This window comes from Sparus aurata, chromosome 23, assembly GCF_900880675.1.
Source record: "Sparus aurata chromosome 23, fSpaAur1.1, whole genome shotgun sequence".
NCBI classification, from domain to species: Eukaryota; Metazoa; Chordata; class Actinopteri; order Spariformes; family Sparidae; genus Sparus; species Sparus aurata.
Genome location: NC_044209.1, coordinates 13,150,285 through 13,164,951, shown reverse-complemented (window position 1 = coordinate 13,164,951; position 14,667 = coordinate 13,150,285). Strand labels below are relative to the sequence as shown.

General features: G+C 39.7%; 1 protein-coding gene across 1 annotated transcript in view; it reads right to left on the bottom strand.

Moving 5' to 3' along the window:
* Window positions 1–14,667, bottom strand: part of LOC115575203 (immunoglobulin alpha-2 heavy chain) — a 225,356-nt gene that overhangs the window by 140,678 nt on the left and 70,011 nt on the right. The gene's annotated exons all lie outside the window — the stretch shown is intronic.

Sequence of the window (14,667 nt, the reverse complement as noted above, 5' to 3'; positions counted from 1 at the left end):
CCTCCTCACAGGGAGGAACCGTATTTGACTCATATATCAGTTACTGTTTGATGAAACTGTAGAATGAATGTCTATTGATGTCCGTAACAGGTTCAGTATCTGAACCTCTGACTCGTTTTGTTTGTCTGTGAATGTGCAAGAAAAGCTTCTTGCCAGAGCTGTTGGAGGTCTACAGACATCTGACCCAGGTTCAACATCGGAATTACCTTAATTGTAAAAGCTTTTCAACAAATTATCATGTAAAATACTTGTAAATAGAGAACAGTAGCTTTGAATTATGGCTATTTGATATAAAGTTATTACAAAATGATATTCATAATAAGGGGCAGACTTTTGGGGAAAGTTCCAGAAATGTTCAAAGGTCTGGTCCATTTGTAAAACATCATTAAATAGAAAGTGATCATGTGGCTCAGTAAATCACAAGCAAGCATGTGGCCTTCACTATTATTAGTATTACTGAATACAACATTTTGGTCTTCTAATCACTGAACAGTAGCTGAACTGATGGAGGTTTGATGACCAAAACATGGAATTCCACAAAGCTAAAATTAAATGCAGACAAAATTGTCCTCAGTCAAACACTGAGGACTTTTGAAATCAGTCATTACTATTAATGGATCATTGAATGCTGAGTGGCTCATAGCTCATCCGTATACATTGTCCCACTAGTTGTACCTTACGCTGCAGCTATTTATTTTTCACTTCTCGTCATAGAATAATGTGTTGTCCAATTTGTCTGGCGATTGCCAGAAGGACACAGTAAATTCTCTATAAACTAAACTAAAGAACCCATTTTCTTATATAAATGCTTGAAATCTTGATCTGGACTGAAGTTTGCTGATTATCTGACTGGAATCTGTTCAGTGTTTAATGCAGAATCTGCTTAACTGTGGTTTGATATTTCAATAAAACAATATCTAAAAGACAAACAAAAAGTTAAATGTTGTTCATTTTTATGAATGAATGGACAAACAGCAATGACAGAAATGTGTGATACTGTAATATCTGATATAAAACAATGCAACAGAGGAAATAAAACTTGATTCAATAAATGATACTGCTGCACTAAGACTTTTTTCATTGTGAATTTAGTTTATCTTATATGTATTAAACTCTATAAGCACATACAATTTGATTTCTTAAACTATCACTATATTTGTGATCTAATTTGGACGGTAAATTACAGGTTAGAAAAGGAATAAGGTATTTTGCATCGACTCCTCCTCACAGAGAAACACACCACATCTCACACATGTGGAAGAAACAAGAATGACATCATCATATTATGTTATAGATTTAAAGATTTTTATTCTGATGTTTTCAATAATGAAGGTGAAGTTATTTAACAGTGATGTTTATTCACACACACCAGTAAGATGTATTTATGTGTTGGTCCATCCATATACTGGATATATCATGTAATTATTCAAATATATTCTCATCACCTGCTGTTTAGCATTAATAATAAGAACATTATAAACCATCTTTGTTGTAGAAAAACACATGTTAGATGTAACACTGAGAAACAGGAAGTCACAAACCACAACATCAGCTGTTGTTTTCACATGATGCATGTATGTATGTGTGAGTGTTTAGAGTCACTGTCATACTCTCCTTAGTTAGTGTCATCTGACTTCATATGTTCTGCTGCCACCTGTAGGTCTTTGGAAACAAATGTTCTGTGGAGTTTTTTATGAAGCTTCTCTGCTTCCTTTAACCAGTGTGTGTCTCTGGCACAGTAATACACAACAGAGTCCTCTGGCTTTAAGTTGGGCAGTCTCAGATACACCATGCTGTTGCTATCTTCTCTACTGATTTCTGCACGTCCTCGCACACTGCTGGCATAAGTGTTTCTACTGGAGCTGGAGAAGCCATTCCCGATCCATTCCAGTCCTTTTCCTGCAGGTTGTCTGATCCAGCTCATAGTGCAGCAGCTGAATGTGAAGCCAGATCCCCTGCAGGACAGACTGAGAGTCTCCCCAGGCTTTTTCACTACTGAACTGGAAGGAATTGACTCCATACTCTGACCTGTACAACCTGATGAGATGAAAGAAGAGAGGAGCCACAGAAGAAAGTGAGACAGTCATCTGGGAAGTGTTCTGCTATCACTGACTGACCATCAGTCCATGTTGTGTGATAAAAGATAAAACAGCAAGAAGCAGGAGAACTCACAGGGCAGAGAGAGAGCAACCAGCAGAAGAGTGAGTGTGTTCATCATCCTGAGGCTGGAGATGTGACCTCTGATGCTCCACACAAAGTACAAGAGCAGTCAGCAGGACAGAAGTACACTGCACAGACTGAAGATTTGCATCAGGACAACATGAGGAGGGAGTGGCTCATCTACACAGACTCTGTTAGTTTCATTTAATCATATTTCTTATTCACTATTGGTTTGTTTTTTCAAATTAATGATGCTTTCCACATTGGATACAAAAACAAATCTGTAGACAGAAGCACCCATTTTTACATTTATCTACATCTGATCATTGTTTTATGTTATTTACAAGTCTGTATTTTTGTCACTGCCAACTGTAGTCAAGTTCAAATAAGATCATCTAAATGAATTATTGAGTTTGCTGCAGCTGGTTGAAGGTCGTTATTTCTATTTATTTATATATTACTTCAAATAACATAACCAATTTTGTTTTTCAAGCAACTGTTTTTTTTTTCTGCGAAATCTTCTTGAATAAGATTTGTTTTGGAAAAATCAAGATATTCATATGTAGTTCAATGATTTCTACATGGGGCAGTTGTAGCTCAGCGGGTAGAGCAGGGCAGCTAGTGTTTGGAAGGTTGCTGGTTCAAATCCCAGCTCTGGGCTGAGCTGCATGTCAAAGTGAGGGCCCTGCGATGAGCTGCCGACTTGTCCAGTGGTGTACCCTGCCCTTGCCCAGAGAAAGCTGGGATTGGCTCCAGCAAAAACCCCCAACCCCATAAAAGGGATAAAGCAGTTACAGACAATGGATGGATGGATCTTTTCTACATTTATTTTTTCAGAAGTAAACATCAGAGGTTTTCACAAAATGTTTCCTGTAACTGTTTTGTAACATGTTCTTAGGGACCACTTGAAGTGAGAACAGTATTCATGTGAGATAATTGTGGTAATAATGAGTTCTGTAGGTTTTTGTACAGCTGCTCAACAACTCCAGTCACTGTGGCTGTCGAGCACAATAATAAACAGCAGAATCTTCAGTATTCAGACTGTTCATCTGCAGATACACCTGCTGTCTGCTGTTGTCTCTGGAGATGGTAAACCGGCCTTTGACTGACACAGAGTAGTAGATGCTAGTGACATCAATAGTGGCAACCCACTCCAGTCCTTTTCCAGGAGCCTGTCTGATCCAGCTCATTAAGTAGCCACTAATTGAAAATCCAGAGGCTGTACAGGTCAATCTGTGAGATTCTCCAGGCCTTTTAACCACTGGTTCAGATTCTGTCAGAGTCTGACCATCAACACCTGTTGAGACAAAAAGTCATTGTCATTGGCTTGGCAGCACAACTAAAAGTTATCTAAAAATTCAGATCAGTGTAGATGTTCACCTGCCCAGCAGACAGTTAACAGCAGCAGTCCTGTCCTATAGTCCATCATGTTTAACTGTGTGTCCACTGTTCTCTGTCATCCTCTCTGCAGTCAGATAAGTAGAGGAGGAAGACATCTGACTTTTGCATCGACTCCTCCTCACAGGGACTAAACTTTTCCCTGATTCATTTTAATAACACACCAAAATACGAACTTTAGTTTAGGAATCTGTCACATTTCCAAACAGCATTCATTCAAACCAATTCACATATAATTTGTATCAGCATCATTTTTTCTCATTTCTTCCTGTAGACAGCATATGTGCTGAATGATAATCTGCAGTATTCTTATGATGGTTATCACCAATAACACTTAGTATTTTTGAAGTTTGTTGAATTGTCATTTTATCATGTTAAACCATCCACCAATCACCTGAATGTGTTTTTGGGGATTTATGACATGAAGAGTTTGTACTTATGTAGAAATCTAGTGTTATTTAATGTTTTGACAAGTGAAGAAACTCTGTTACTGTGAGTTATGTAACATAAAGAGAATAAATATTTAGTCATGAGTTTACAGTAAACTCTATGTGAATCTAATGTGGATATAAAGTGCTGTTGCAGGTGGAGATAAAACCCAGATGTCATGAAGATCACATGGCGGCTGTGGAGGAGTTTTAGCCCACTCTTCATTGCAGATTTGTTTTCATTCAGCCACATTGAAGGGTTTTCGAGCATGAACGGCCTGTTTGAGGTCATGCCACAGTATCTCAAATTTGCATTTAAATATTGAATACCAAGTCATTGCAAATTACTTTCAACAGTTTCCGATAGTTTAGTAATGTAACATCATAAAGATAATAAGAATGACACCATATGGTATCTGTAAGGTGTATTAAATCAAGGGACTTTTTAACAAGATCATGGTGAGAATGTCATTTAGATCACATGTTTGTTGTCTGTGGAGGTTTTTGAGCAGCTGCTCCACTGTCTTCAGTCACTGTGTCTCTCGAGCACAGAAGTAAACAGCAGAATCTTCTGCTGTCAGGCTCCTGATCTCGAGGTACTGAGTGCTGCTGGACACGTCTTCAGTCATGAGGAAACCACTTTGAAAGGAGCTGGCATAGATAGCAGAGTTTGAACCTGTGTTCATCCTCCCAATCCACTCCAGAGCTTTCCCTGGCTTCTGTCGTATCCAGTGAATATAGTAGCTCGTCATGTCAAACCCAGATATGACACATGACATCTTCACTGTCTCTCCAGGTGTTTTCACCTCAGAGGGAGACTGGTCCAGTTTGATCTCACTCCAAACTCCTGGAAGCAAAGAGAATGTGATCATTATCCAACAAACTTGTAAATCACAGGTTTGACATTTACATAAGAAGTAAAGCAGAATGAATTTTCTCACCATGAATACTAAATACAAATAATACACTCCAGATGATTGTATTTTCCATTCTGTGATAAACACTGTAGTTCAGAGCTCTCTGATCTCAGTGTTTCAAATATATCTCAGTCTGTCACAGGTTTCTGTCACAAGTTACTGATGGTGTGTTTATAAGAGGAGAGTTTGCATAGACCTCCTCTACAGGTTTAAAGAGGGAACATGTGACACACACACATTCCCATAAGCAGAGTAACAGCAGACACTGTAGAAAAAAGTTTGGCAACTAATTTCTGAACTGATGGTGTCATGAAAAAAAAATATATTTTTCTAAATTACAATTTTTCTGAAGATATAAAGCTTTAGAGATTTGCTGACTAGGCGATTTTTCAATGTTTCAATGCTATAGGCCGTACATGTACCAACACACTGCTCGAAGAATGTGGTAACATCCGTCTAAGACCCTCTCCAAATGTGGCCGAGTGATCAGACCACTAATGTGTCATCAGGAGTGTTCACAGCTGTATCTGTACTACTGTACTGAGCAGGAGACATTATCTCTCAGAGCTCCATTCAATATGTGTCCAAAACAACAACAGTTTAATTCATTCATATGCTTTTGCATTACTGATTCTGTTGAGAGGCACACAGAGTATGATAAAGGAGAGAAAACATTTCTCTGTCTTGACTCTGTGTTGTCCTTGTTGGAATCTTGCTGCCAAATGGATTGAAAACCTGTACTCCAAAAACAGCTTTATACAGTTAATGTAGTCTTTTGAATTATTATTATCATAGTCTAGATTCTCCAAGGCTCATCTGTGAGTGTCTATACCTCCAGACACACAGGGTCTGCTTATACTGTATAAGTATTACAACATTATTTTATGATCAGAAGTTTCTCCAATGGACTTTTACATCTCCTCTAAACATTACCTCCAAGGAAAAACACACAAACGAGACTTTTTGTTACTTAAAGTCTCTATTTGAATTCTCTGTGACTCTGTGGAGCTCATTTGGAAGAGGAAGTAGTTTTTGTATGACTCTCCTGTTATTGTCTCTCACTGTGTCTCTCTGGCACAGTAATACACTGCTGTGTCCTCAGTCTTCAGACTGTTCATCTGTAGGTAGACTTTACTGCTGGAGTCATCTTCGGAGATGGTGAATCTACCCTTGACTGACTGGGAGTAATAGGTAGGGTAACCGAGTGTGCCTATATAGGCAATCCACTCCAGTCCTTTTCCAGGAGCCTGTCTGATCCAGTGCATAGCATAGTCACTGAATGTGAATCCAGAGGCTGTACAGGTCAATCTGTGAGATTCTCCAGGCCTTTTAACCACTGGTTCAGATTCTGTCAGAGTCTGACCATCAACACCTGATAACACAAAGAAGAAAATAGTCACTGGCCGTAAGTTGGCAATTTTTTGAAGACATATCTACATCAACACCTGTATAGATGTTCACCTGCCCAGCAGACAGTTAACAGCAGCAGTCCTGTCCTATAGTCCATCATGTTAAACTGTGTGTCCACTGTTCTCTGTCATCCTCTCTGCAGTCAGATAAGTAGAGGAGGAAGACATCTGAGTTTTGCATTGACTCCTCCTCACAGGGAGGAAACAGCTTGACTGGAGATATTTATCAAAACTTGTGAATTAATGTCCGAGAGTCTAACACATTTTACTTTCTATAAAATGTCAGTATGAACAACGCAATCACATTTATTCTATTGAAATCTTATTCTTAGTTCAGACATCTGACACATTAACATACAGGTTTTATTCAAGCTAATTAGATAATAATTAATCTTGTTATCAGTGCTTTGTTTCTCATCAGCCAACAGTTGGCAGCACATTAGAAGATTTACAACAATAAAAGTAATCTACAGTTTAATTCTGATCAGCAGTATCACTTTTATGAATATTGCTTCATTGTCACCTTATACCATCACACATTTAACAGGTGTTTTAAATAGATTTGTGATTGTGTTTTAGCCAAGACATGCTGACACAATCTTTTTCAACCTGTTTTTCTCTTTTCAAACTACATTTAAATACTTTATGGTTGAAACACTGACACATGGTGAGTGATGCAACATGATGCACATGCATCATTTGTTCATTTGATGTTCAATTGAGAGTCCAAATCTGAAAATGAAAACATTATTCTTTATTTCATTACTTGTGTTCAGCAGACAGACCAGATGAAATGTGTTTCATTGTTAACTGGCCTCACTCAAACGAACATTATTTGTTTTCAAAGTCCTGACATGCTTCAGTGCTTCTCATACAGAGATCAGTGTAGTTCAGTGTTTGTACAGCTCTGTAGTCTGCTGTGTCACTGTGGCTCTCGTGCACAATAATAAACTGCAGAGTCTTCTTGTTTTAGACTCTTCACCTCTAAGGACACAACATTTCTGGACGTGTCTTTAGTGATGGTAAACTGGCCTTGGATACTTTGGGCAAATATTGTGCCATTTCCACCATCAATGCGTCCGATCCATTCCAGTCCTCTCCCTGGTTTCTGACAAATCCAGTGCAGCCAAGCCAGAGCAAGTCCTTCCACTTTACAGGACAGAGTGACTGGTTGTCCAGCTCTGCTGACCACTGGCTCTGAGGAGGTGAGGGACTGACCCTGAGCAGCTGAAAGAGACAGAGTTTAGATGACGAGGAGCCAGCAGACATCCAGAGCTCTTGTTCTCCTCTGCTGACACGCTGACACTGACTTCACTCACCTGAAATGAGAGCCAAGAAGAAGAAACTCAGTACAGCTGTCATGGTGGAAACTTGGCTGAGTCTGCAACTGCAAAATATTTTATGAAGGAGATATACTGTACAGGCAGAGTGGGCGGGGACTGTTCATCAGTGTGTGAATTTGCATTTGATCAATCAGAGATTTTGGAGAAACAGTTTTGAAACATAAACACTAAATCTGAGAAAAGGAGGAGCGCTGTTGAGAGTTAAAATGTGTGGTGTGAAGTTAAGAAGAGCATTAATACAGTTCAAGCTGAACTGTCATTCTCATGCTTCCATTATAAAACTGATGGGTCACCTCAGTGAGGAAGAATACTGCAAAGACAGGAAACAAAGGGAAAGGTTCCGTCAGGGTTTGAGTATCATTCAGAATCTGACTATAGACACCACATAATACAAACATAATTGTCAATCCACTGATTTAAACAGATTGCTTGCTTTCATCAGCTTTTTATGTGAGGAGCTGATCATTACAGGAAGATATTTTAGTTATTTGGTTTAATGTTAATTGTTGATGGTTAATAACATATTCATCAATAGTGATCATGATTTTATTGAAAACAAACAAAAGAAAAAATACAACTAAAATTATTTTTCAAGATCTTCCAGCCCAGTAAAGATGAGTTCTGTAGGTTTTTGTACAGCTGCTCAACAACTCCAGTCACTGTGTCTCTCGAGCACAATAATAAACAGCAGATTCTTCAGTCTTCAGACTGTTCATCTGCAGATACACCTGCTGTCTGCTGTTGTCTCTGGAGATGGTAAACCAGCCTTTGACTGACTCACAGTACAAGATGTAGCTACTGTCATAGCTGATAGTAGAAACCCACCCCACTCCTTTTCCAGCAGCCTGTCTGATTCAAGCATTCCAGTAATTGCTATCAAACCCTGAATATGTGCAGGTCAGTCTGTGGGATTCTCCAGGTCTTTTAACTGCTGGTTCAGACTCAGTCAGTGTTTGACCCTCAGTACCTACAGACAGTTAAACAGCTCATTAGTTACTGTAATACAGCCATGTTGTCTTTGTAGCAGGAGGTTTGTCAGAAAAACAATCATTGTTCTTACCTGCCCAGTTAATAGACAGGATGAGAAAAACAACCAAATAATCAGGTGTGATCATTGTAAAAGCCAGTTGTCTCTGTCCAGTCTACAGTGTGTCTGTCAGTGATTCAGTCTCTGTCCTTCACTCTGCAACACATATGTAGAGATGAAGAGATCAGAGTTTTGTATGTAACTAGTATTTCTCAACTGAATCCTGGAGATTGGATTGTGATTTATTATTTTTAACAGCATGCCACCTTCTGAAATGGGACTACATTTATGCATAGAAACTAGAAGCAGTACAGTATAAAAACAATGTCTAATATGAGTTCTAATTTGACGTTGAAATGACGTCCACAAAGACCACATTTGGACTAGAAATAGCTCCTGTACGGAGGTACTGTGGATGTCGTAAATGGACGTTAAGTGTACGTCGAAAAAAAGACGTCGTCTGGAGTAACAGTCTGCACCTTGAGGTGACCAAAATTAGACGTGCAAAAATGACTTGGAAAAGACGTCGTTTGGACGTCTCTCTGCGCAGTGGGAACAGTCAGTTTAGATGCACAAAACAGAACAGAACGGAACCGAAACCGCCGGCAAAATCCCAGTCCAGCTCGCGCCGCTGCAGGTATCAATCCGCTTGTTTCTTCAGGTATGTCGTGGGCTTGAGCTCTGCAGTGATTGGCTCTGGTGCACACGTGGCCACGGTGTGCAGTGATTGGCTCTGGTGCGCACGTGACTGTGGTGGCTCCGGTGGACAATGCTCGGCGGAATTTGTAAAGCATTTATGAAATAATTTAGTCACGGTATCATTGCAGTCCAAGCAAATGCTTGGATTACCTCCAAGGAAAAACACACAAACGAGACTTTTTGTTACTTAAAGTCTCTATTTGAATTCTCTGTGACTCTGTGGAGCTCATTTGGAAGAGGAAGTAGTTTTTGTATGACTCTCCTGTTATTGTCTCTCACTGTGTCTCTCTGGCACAGTAATACACTGCTGTGTCCTCAGTCTTCAGACTGTTCATCTGTAGGTAGACTTTACTGCTGGAGTCATCTTCGGAGATGGTGAATCTACCCTTGACTGACTGGGAGTAATAGGTAGGGTAACCGAGTGTGCCTATATAGGCAATCCACTCCAGTCCTTTTCCAGGAGCCTGTCTGATCCAGTGCATAGCATAGTCACTGAATGTGAATCCAGAGGCTGTACAGGTCAATCTGTGAGATTCTCCAGGCCTTTTAACCACTGGTTCAGATTCTGTCAGAGTCTGACCATCAACACCTGATAACACAAAGAAGAAAATAGTCACTGGCCGTAAGTTGGCAATTTTTTGAAGACATATCTACATCAACACCTGTATAGATGTTCACCTGCCCAGCAGACAGTTAACAGCAGCAGTCCTGTCCTATAGTCCATCATGTTAAACTGTGTGTCCACTGTTCTCTGTCATCCTCTCTGCAGTCAGATAAGTAGAGGAGGAAGACATCTGAGTTTTGCATTGACTCCTCCTCACAGGGAGGAAACAGCTTGACTGGAGATATTTATCAAAACTTGTGAATTAATGTCCGAGAGTCTAACACATTTTACTTTCTATAAAATGTCAGTATGAACAACGCAATCACATTTATTCTATTGAAATCTTATTCTTAGTTCAGACATCTGACACATTAACATACAGGTTTTATTCAAGCTAATTAGATAATAATTAATCTTGTTATCAGTGCTTTGTTTCTCATCAGCCAACAGTTGGCAGCACATTAGAAGATTTACAACAATAAAAGTAATCTACAGTTTAATTCTGATCAGCAGTATCACTTTTATGAATATTGCTTCATTGTCACCTTATACCATCACACATTTAACAGGTGTTTTAAATAGATTTGTGATTGTGTTTTAGCCAAGACATGCTGACACAATCTTTTTCAACCTGTTTTTTCTCTTTTCAAACTACATTTAAATACTTTATGGTTGAAACACTGACACATGGTGAGTGATGCAACATGATGCACATGCATCATTTGTTCATTTGATGTTCAATTGAGAGTCCAAATCTGAAAATGAAAACATTATTCTTTATTTCATTACTTGTGTTCAGCAGACAGACCAGATGAAATGTGTTTCATTGTTAACTGGCCTCACTCAAACGAACATTATTTGTTTTCAAAGTCCTGACATGCTTCAGTGCTTCTCATACAGAGATCAGTGTAGTTCAGTGTTTGTACAGCTCTGTAGTCTGCTGTGTCACTGTGGCTCTCGTGCACAATAATAAACTGCAGAGTCTTCTTGTTTTAGACTCTTCACCTCTAAGGACACAACATTTCTGGACGTGTCTTTAGTGATGGTAAACTGGCCTTGGATACTTTGGGCAAATATTGTGCCATTTCCACCATCAATGCGTCCGATCCATTCCAGTCCTCTCCCTGGTTTCTGACAAATCCAGTGCAGCCAAGCCAGAGCAAGTCCTTCCACTTTACAGGACAGAGTGACTGGTTGTCCAGCTCTGCTGACCACTGGCTCTGAGGAGGTGAGGGACTGACCCTGAGCAGCTGAAAGAGACAGAGTTTAGATGACGAGGAGCCAGCAGACATCCAGAGCTCTTGTTCTCCTCTGCTGACACGCTGACACTGACTTCACTCACCTGAAATGAGAGCCAAGAAGAAGAAACTCAGTACAGCTGTCATGGTGGAAACTTGGCTGAGTCTGCAACTGCAAAATATTTTATGAAGGAGATATACTGTACAGGCAGAGTGGGCGGGGACTGTTCATCAGTGTGTGAATTTGCATTTGATCAATCAGAGATTTTGGAGAAACAGTTTTGAAACATAAACACTAAATCTGAGAAAAGGAGGAGCGCTGTTGAGAGTTAAAATGTGTGGTGTGAAGTTAAGAAGAGCATTAATACAGTTCAAGCTGAACTGTCATTCTCATGCTTCCATTATAAAACTGATGGGTCACCTCAGTGAGGAAGAATACTGCAAAGACAGGAAACAAAGGGAAAGGTTCCGTCAGGGTTTGAGTATCATTCAGAATCTGACTATAGACACCACATAATACAAACATAATTGTCAATCCACTGATTTAAACAGATTGCTTGCTTTCATCAGCTTTTTATGTGAGGAGCTGATCATTACAGGAAGATATTTTAGTTATTTGGTTTAATGTTAATTGTTGATGGTTAATAACATATTCATCAATAGTGATCATGATTTTATTGAAAACAAACAAAAGAAAAAATACAACTAAAATTATTTTTCAAGATCTTCCAGCCCAGTAAAGATGAGTTCTGTAGGTTTTTGTACAGCTGCTCAACAACTCCAGTCACTGTGTCTCTCGAGCACAATAATAAACAGCAGATTCTTCAGTCTTCAGACTGTTCATCTGCAGATACACCTGCTGTCTGCTGTTGTCTCTGGAGATGGTAAACCAGCCTTTGACTGACTCACAGTACAAGATGTAGCTACTGTCATAGCTGATAGTAGAAACCCACCCCACTCCTTTTCCAGCAGCCTGTCTGATTCAAGCATTCCAGTAATTGCTATCAAACCCTGAATATGTGCAGGTCAGTCTGTGGGATTCTCCAGGTCTTTTAACTGCTGGTTCAGACTCAGTCAGTGTTTGACCCTCAGTACCTACAGACAGTTAAACAGCTCATTAGTTACTGTAATACAGCCATGTTGTCTTTGTAGCAGGAGGTTTGTCAGAAAAACAATCATTGTTCTTACCTGCCCAGTTAATAGACAGGATGAGAAAAACAACCAAATAATCAGGTGTGATCATTGTAAAAGCCAGTTGTCTCTGTCCAGTCTACAGTGTGTCTGTCAGTGATTCAGTCTCTGTCCTTCACTCTGCAACACATATGTAGAGATGAAGAGATCAGAGTTTTGTATGTAACTAGTATTTCTCAACTGAATCCTGGAGATTGGATTGTGATTTATTATTTTTAACAGCATGCCACCTTCTGAAATGGGACTACATTTATGCATAGAAACTAGAAGCAGTACAGTATAAAAACAATGTCTAATATGAGTTCTAATTTGACGTTGAAATGACGTCCACAAAGACCACATTTGGACTAGAAATAGCTCCTGTACGGAGGTACTGTGGATGTCGTAAATGGACGTTAAGTGTACGTCGAAAAAAAGACGTCGTCTGGAGTAACAGTCTGCACCTTGAGGTGACCAAAATTAGACGTGCAAAAATGACTTGGAAAAGACGTCGTTTGGACGTCTCTCTGCGCAGTGGGAACAGTCAGTTTAGATGCACAAAACAGAACAGAACGGAACCGAACCGCCGGCAAAATCCCAGTCCAGCTCGCGCCGCTGCAGGTATCAATCCGCTTGTTTCTTCAGGTATGTCGTGGGCTTGAGCTCTGCAGTGATTGGCTCTGGTGCACACGTGGCCACGGTGTGCAGTGATTGGCTCTGGTGCGCACGTGACTGTGGTGGCTCCGGTGGACAATGCTCGGCGGAATTTGTAAAGCATTTATGAAATAATTTAGTCACGGTATCATTGCAGTCCAAGCAAATGCTTGGATTACCTCCAAGGAAAAACACACAAACGAGACTTTTTGTTACTTAAAGTCTCTATTTGAATTCTCTGTGACTCTGTGGAGCTCATTTGGAAGAGGAAGTAGTTTTTGTATGACTCTCCTGTTATTGTCTCTCACTGTGTCTCTCTGGCACAGTAATACACTGCTGTGTCCTCAGTCTTCAGACTGTTCATCTGTAGGTAGACTTTACTGCTGGAGTCATCTTCGGAGATGGTGAATCTACCCTTGACTGACTGGGAGTAATAGGTAGGGTAACCGAGTGTGCCTATATAGGCAATCCACTCCAGTCCTTTTCCAGGAGCCTGTCTGATCCAGTGCATAGCATAGTCACTGAATGTGAATCCAGAGGCTGTACAGGTCAATCTGTGAGATTCTCCAGGCCTTTTAACCACTGGTTCAGATTCTGTCAGAGTCTGACCATCAACACCTGATAACACAAAGAAGAAAATAGTCACTGGCCGTAAGTTGGCAATTTTTGAAGACATATCTACATCAACACCTGTATAGATGTTCACCTGCCCAGCAGACAGTTAACAGCAGCAGTCCTGTCCTATAGTCCATCATGTTAAACTGTGTGTCCACTGTTCTCTGTCATCCTCTCTGCAGTCAGATAAGTAGAGGAGGAAGACATCTGAGTTTTGCATTGACTCCTCCTCACAGGGAGGAAACAGCTTGACTGGAGATATTTATCAAAACTTGTGAATTAATGTCCGAGAGTCTAACACATTTTACTTTCTATAAAATGTCAGTATGAACAACGCAATCACATTTATTCTATTGAAATCTTATTCTTAGTTCAGACATCTGACACATTAACATACAGGTTTTATTCAAGCTAATTAGATAATAATTAATCTTGTTATCAGTGCTTTGTTTCTCATCAGCCAACAGTTGGCAGCACATTAGAAGATTTACAACAATAAAAGTAATCTACAGTTTAATTCTGATCAGCAGTATCACTTTTATGAATATTGCTTCATTGTCACCTTATACCATCACACATTTAACAGGTGTTTTAAATAGATTTGTGATTGTGTTTTAGCCAAGACATGCTGACACAATCTTTTTCAACCTGTTTTTCTCTTTTCAAACTACATTTAAATACTTTATGGTTGAAACACTGACACATGGTGAGTGATGCAACATGATGCACATGCATCATTTGTTCATTTGATGTTCAATTGAGAGTCCAAATCTGAAAATGAAAACATTATTCTTTATTTCATTACTTGTGTTCAGCAGACAGACCAGATGAAATGTGTTTCATTGTTAACTGGCCTCACTCAAACGAACATTATTTGTTTTCAAAGTCCTGACATGCTTCAGTGCTTCTCATACAGAGATCAGTGTAGTTCAGTGTTTGTACAGCTCTGTAGTCTGCTGTGTCACTGTGGCTCTCGTGCACAATAATAAACTGCAGAGTCTTCTT